Genomic DNA, 6,550 nt, shown 5'->3' with positions numbered 1-6,550 from the left:
GTGTAAGCCTGCAGAACGTAACGTTCATTTTCCTTTTCGTTATTTTGTTTAGTGTTCTGAGTTAAATAAAAGTAAACATGAGCACTTACCACGCTGCACCTTGGTCTACCCATAACGACGAACGTTACAATCATGATTATTTGCATCAATCCAGTGGCCATTTGTTTTGAAAACTCCATTCCAAGTGCACTCCAGAAACAGAAAACTTTGGAGTTTTCAAAACAAATGCGGGGAGCTGCCTTAATCGGCACCCGGGAAGCAGTTGCTTTGGGTTAACTGTCTTGCTCAAGCGTATAATGGCAGATTTTTCCACCTTGCCAGCTCGGGGATTCAAACCAGCAACCTTATTTACTTAAGTATTCAGACCCTTTGCTATGAGACTCTAAATTGAGCTCAGGTGCATCCTGTTTCCATTGATCACCCTTGAGATGTTTCTACAACTTGATTGGAGTCCACCTTTGGTAAATTCAATTGATTGGACATGATTTGGAAAGGCACACACCTGTCTATATAAGGTCCCAAGGTTGGCAGTGCATGGTCAGAGCAAAAACCAAGCCATGAGGTTGAAGGAATTGTCCATAGAGCAACGAAACAGGATTGTGTTGAGGCACAGATCTGGGGAAGGGTACCAAACAATTTCTGTAGCATTGAAGGTTCCCAAGAACACAGTGGCCTCCATTCTAAAATGAAAGATGTTTGGAACCACCAAGACTCTTCCTAGAGCTGGCTGCCTGGCCAAACTGAGAAATCAGGGGAGAAGGGCCTTGGTCAGGGAGGTGACCAAGAACCTGATGGTCACTCTGACAGAGCTCTAGAGTTCCTCTGTGGAGAGGGGAGAAACTTCCAGAAGGACAACCATCTCTACAGCACTCCACCAATCAGGCCTTTATGTTAGAGTGGCCAGACGGAAGCCACTCCTCAGTAAAAGGCACATGACAACCCGCTTTGAGTTTGCCAAAAGGCACCTAAAGACTCTCAAACCATGAGAAACAAGATTCTCTGGTCTGATGAAACCAAGATTGAACTCTTTGGCCTGAATGCCAAGCGTCACGTCTGGAGGAAACCTGGCACCATGTGTCCCACATTATTATTATTACTAACTTTAAACATCAGCTATCTAAGCAGCTAACTGATCGCTGCAGCTGTACATAGTCCATCTGTAAATAACCCACCCAATCTACCTACCTCATCCCCATACTGTTTTTATTTACTTTCTGCTCTTTTGCACACCTACTTGCACATCATCATCTGCTCATTTATCACTCCAGTGTTAATCTGCTAAATTGTAATTACTTCGCATCCATGGCCTATTTATTGCCTACCTCCTCACGCCATTTGCACACACTGTATATAGACTTTCTTTGTTTCTATTGTTATTGAATGTACGCTTCTTTATTCCATGTGTAACTGTGTTGTTGTTTGTGTCGCACTGCTTTGCTTTATCTTGGCCAGGTCTCAGTTGTAAATGAGAACTTGTTCTCAACTAGCTTACCTGGTTAAATAATGGTGAAATAAAAAATAAAATAATTAATAAACAGGCCAGGTCATTATCAATTATAAAGTGTTTTTATTAAAAAAAATTGGTGCGACCAAATCATGTTCTAGTTCCATCAACTGAAAAAGTTTGTGGAAAAATATAGTGTAGAACCCTGCACACAAAGATTGCTGTGCCCTGTTAGTTGGTCACACTCAGACTTCATGGATCTAGCCCAATGACTGTTAGGGGGCATTGTGTTGAAGCCCCCGTGCCTCCATCTTGGCACTCCCCCACCATTGTAAAAAATATTTAGGAAGCTATAGAAATGCCTTTATTAATGTCTACATTCGTAATGTAGACATTTTGCCACATTTATTCTATTACAGATCCCTTAATGCATACTTTTAAATTATATTATGAATCTAAACATAAAAACATACATATATACACTACCGTTCAAAAGTTTGGGGTCACTTAGAAATGTCCTTGTTTTTGAAAGAAAAGCTATTTTTTTGTCCATTAAAATAACATCAAATAGATCAGAAATACAGTGTAGATATTGTTAATGTTGTAAATGACTATTGTAGCTGGAAACGGCTGATTTGTAATGGAATATCTACATAGGCGTACAGAGGCCCATTATCAGCAACCATCACTCCTTGTTCCAATGGCTCGTTGTGTTAGCTAATCCAAGTTTATCATTTTAAAAGGCTAATTGATCATTAGAAAACCCTTTTGCAATTATGTTAGCACAGCTGAAAGCTGTTGTCCTGATTAAAGAAGCAATAAAACTGGCCTTCTTTAGACTAGTCGAGTATCTGGAGCATCAGCATTTGTGGGTTCGATTACAGTCTCAAAATGGCCAGAAACAAAGACCTTTCTTCTGAAACTCGTCAGTCTATTCTTGTTCTGAGAAATGATAGCTATTCCATGCGAGAAATTGCCAAGAAACTGAAGATCTCGTACAACGCCGTGTACTAGTCCCTTCACAGAACAGCGCAAACTGTCTCTAACCAGAATACAAAGAGTGGGAGGCCCCGGTGCACAACTGAGCAAGAGGACAAGTACATTAGAGTGTCTAGTTTGAGAAACAGAAGCCCCACAAGTCCTCAACTGGCAGTTTCATTAAATAGTACCCGCAAAACTCCAGTCTCAACGTCAACAGTGAAGAGGCAACTCCGGGATGCTGGCCTTCTGTGCAGAGTTGCAAAGAAAAAGCCATATCTCAGACTGGCCAATAAAAAGAAAAGATGAAGATGGGCAAAATAACACAGACACTGGACAGAGGAACTCTGAAAAAAGTTTGCCATTCAACATTTGTTGGTAATTCACCCCCCTCATAAATTCTCAGAACACGTTTCTGAATGCTCAGCATAGTGTTTTTCACTGACGCTGCATACTCAATGTTAAAAACAAAATGGACTCCCATTGCCAATCTCAATCCCATGGAGATGTCCTCCGGCATGTAGCTCCTCTCCATCCAGGAAGAGTTGGACTTGGCTCTAATCCGCAAAGGGATTCCCTTCTATTCTTTTGGTAGGTAATAGGGAAATTTACACACTGTAAGTAAAAAAAAAAATATATATATATATGGTTATTCAAGTCATATTTCAAACAGTATGTTAACAACTGAGCACCCCTTACACAGTATTATTACTAACTTTTCATTTATTTATTTGTCTGGTGAGAAATATATACACTGTCTGTAACGTACAGCCCACTTGGATCTTCTTTGAGGAGGTAGGGGAGGAGCAAAATGGCTGCAGTGGCCTCGAGACCTTAAATTTAAGGGTGTATAATAAAACGTCTGGATTCGAATGAATGGAATTAGAATGCCTGCATACTGTAAAGGGTACATGAGAAATGTCATGACGGATTATTGGGACTGAGATCAGATGACTTAGTCAATTACATAACAATAGATGGTATTTTTATGCTGCTGGAAATGTCATGGAATAACCAATGTGAGAAGAAAACATCTAAGCCAGCACATTATGGTGTAAAAAGGTTATTAGTGTGTGAATTAATGTGAGTAGGAAAATTCAAGAATTCTTACTTATCCCTTCCCTGTCTGTTCTCTCAACAAGGAGTACTTTTGAATGAGAGCGGTGCACACATGTATTGCCGGGTAGTAGGGTACCTACAGCAAAATAGAAACATACAAGACTACATTTAAATTAACAATTTGGTTTGTAATGCAAATTACATTGAATAATGCCGTTGATTATCATCCAGTAAAAGTTAACTATGTGCTATGCTATCAGCTGCAGTGATTATGACAAGACAGTATGGAGAGGGAGAGTGTGGAGGAGAGACAGGAGGAACAGAACACATAATAATCACACTGCAAATACATTAGACACAATCACAAACATAAACAACATGAGTATTCGATATCAACTGCATCTCACTAATCTGATTGATTTATTCTTATTTTTGTCAAGTTTAACATAAACCTACAGTGGGTCATCTCTCTTTCTCTCTCTGTGTGTGTGTGCCTTACCTGTTTGTGGATTTTGATACATTTCTCTATCACAGCTCACAGCTCCCACTCTCTACAACTTTACTGGAAAGGGGCAGGATACGACAGGGACTAAAGGGAGGAGGATGGAAAGAGATGGTAAGATAATATTTTATGGGTTGAAATCGTTTTGTCAAGTTTACAACCAAGCTGGGTTGCAAGTCTAACATAACCTAGATTGGGTCATCTGTGTGTGTCTGTCTTACCCCCCGTTTGTGGAGGTTGAGTTTCTCCATCAGAGCAGTCCATCCCGACACACCACCCTGAAAGACATACATTAGACACAGTCAACATGAGTAGTTGATATCAAATGTAACATATACATTTCTTTTTTTTCTTCAGTTTAGTACATCAGCTTCAAACTGCTGAACATACAATATTTTGGGTTATGGAAAATATATTTAACAGAGGTTTAGATGGTACAATCATTCAAAACAATGAATGCTTGTTTTGACACAAACTGAAATTAGGCAAACTATTAGAATTATTTCAATCAGGAAATGGCGGAACGATTTCTGCATATTTCACCTTTAATATAACCTAGATTGGGTTATCTCTCTCTCTCTCTCTCTCTCTCTCTCTCTCTCTCTGTGTGAAAGTCTTAAAGGAGGCGAGAGAGTGTATTATGGGTTTAAATGAGGATTAACATTTTTCAATATTGAATCTAGCTAGCTAAAGTTAGCTAACGTTACAGTAACTTTAACTAGCAAGCTAACGTTAGCTAAAATGTACCAACAATTATACAACAATGAGCAGTTAACATTACAGGCTAGCTGATGAAAAACGAAGACTACATTACATGATGTACTGTTTTTTTGTTTTTTGATATCACTTATCTTTGCTATCGAATAGCTAACATTTACTCACCTTTCTCATCGATCCTTTGCAGTTGTCTCTCACCTGTCGGGTCTACAACCATCCACACGCTTCCAGTGCATCTTTTTGACCAACCGTCTCAATTCAAATTATACGCACGAGCGCCCTTTACTCACGAGCACGCTGCTGGTTCCAAAACGCACCGCTCTTTTGAAAAGGGTTCTTCAAAGCACCCCTTAAGTCTACAAAGGTTCAAAAACGAACTGATGGAAAAGTATGGGTTCTTAAATTAACCTTAAGTTTCATTGTTTTATCTTAAATTATCATGAAGCAGAGACCGGGCAGAGCGTGTGACTGAACCCAGCTGAACTTACCTAGAGGCGATAGGATCAACACTACCACCACCTAATACTGAATCATAATACCGGTGATAATAATACTGGTGTAATAATACCCAAATACTGTAATGTCTGATTGCTGGGGCAATGTTTTCGGGTGATATCCCTTGTTATAGATTTTTAAATCTCAATGGGACCACCATAAAATAAAGGATAAATTATAATACCCCAAACTGTAGTGTTTGATTGCTGGGCATGGGGAAATTTTGTTCGGACAGGTGTCCCTTTGAAAAAATAGATGTTCCTTTTTTAATCTCAATGGGATGAGATCACCTATATTAAAATATAAATACAAAATATAAATAAATCAAAGGATAACCTAAAAATGTATCATCACTGCAGTGTAGAGATTAATCTGTGGCAACCAATAAAAAAAAGAAGACTAGATTATTTTTGACAAATTTAAAGGGATCATTCACCAAAATTAAATATTGGTTTCCTTACTCTATAAGCAGTCTTAGGACAAGGAGAGACAGTATTAGCAATCAATGCTTTGGGTTTGATAACCTGGCTGCTATGTGCAATTTTGTAATTTGGGTGAACTATCCCTTTAATATCGACATATAATAAATACTACATCACATAATAATGTCAAGGACCTAATGTACAGTACAGTATCTATTACTACACTGAACAAAAATATAAATGTATCATGCAACAATTTCAAAGATTTTACTGAGTTACAGTTCACATAAGAAAATCAGTCAACTGAAATAAATACATTAGGCCCTAATCTATGGATTTCACATGACTGGGCAGGGACACAGCCATGGGTGGGCATGGGATGTCATAGCACCACCCACTTGGGAGCCAGGCCCACCCACTGGGGAGCCAGACCCAGCCAATCAGAATGACTTTTTCCCAACAAAAGGGCTTTATTACAGACAGAAATACTCCTCTATTTCATCAGCTGTCCGGGTGGCTGCGGTTGTGAAGACGGTTGGACTACTGCCAAATTCTCTAAAACGACATTGGAGGCGGCTTATGGAGAAATGTACATTCAATTCTCTGACAACAGCTCTGGTGGACATTCCTGCAGTCAGCAGGCCAATTGCATGCTCCCTCAAAACTTGAGACATCTGTGGCATTGTGTTGTGTAACAAAATTGCACATTTTAGAATGGCCTTTTATTGTCCCCAGCACCAGATGCGCCTATGTAATGATCATGCTGTTTAATCAGCTTCTTGACTTGCCACACCTGTCAGGTGAATGGATTTTCTTGGCAAAGGAGATATGCTTGCTAACAGGGATAAAAACAAATGTGTGCACACAATCTGAGAGAAATAAGCTGTTGTGTGTATGGAACATTTCTGGGATCTTTTATTTCACTTCATGAAT

At 39.3% G+C, this 6,550-nt stretch overlaps 1 long non-coding RNA gene across 2 annotated transcripts; it reads right to left on the bottom strand.

The window, feature by feature from the left end:
* Nucleotides 1-2,715: 2,715 nt before the first annotated feature.
* On the bottom strand, nucleotides 2,716-5,173 carry LOC115198560 (uncharacterized). Of its 2 annotated transcripts, XR_003879250.1 has the most exons (6): nucleotides 4,866-5,173; nucleotides 4,205-4,261; nucleotides 3,981-4,070; nucleotides 3,534-3,617; nucleotides 3,192-3,255; nucleotides 2,716-3,037 (listed from the first exon to the last, which is right to left on the bottom strand). It is a non-coding gene; the product is annotated as an uncharacterized LOC115198560 (long non-coding RNA). The 2 variants fall into 2 exon arrangements; XR_003879251.1 differs by lacking the exon at nucleotides 3,192-3,255 and having other exon boundaries at nucleotides 4,866-5,171.
* Between the last annotated feature and the right edge of the window lie 1,377 nt (nucleotides 5,174-6,550).

Source organism: Salmo trutta, chromosome 8 (genome assembly GCF_901001165.1).
Source record: "Salmo trutta chromosome 8, fSalTru1.1, whole genome shotgun sequence".
Taxonomy (NCBI): Eukaryota; Metazoa; Chordata; class Actinopteri; order Salmoniformes; family Salmonidae; genus Salmo; species Salmo trutta.
This window is presented reverse-complemented; position numbering and strand designations above follow the sequence as displayed.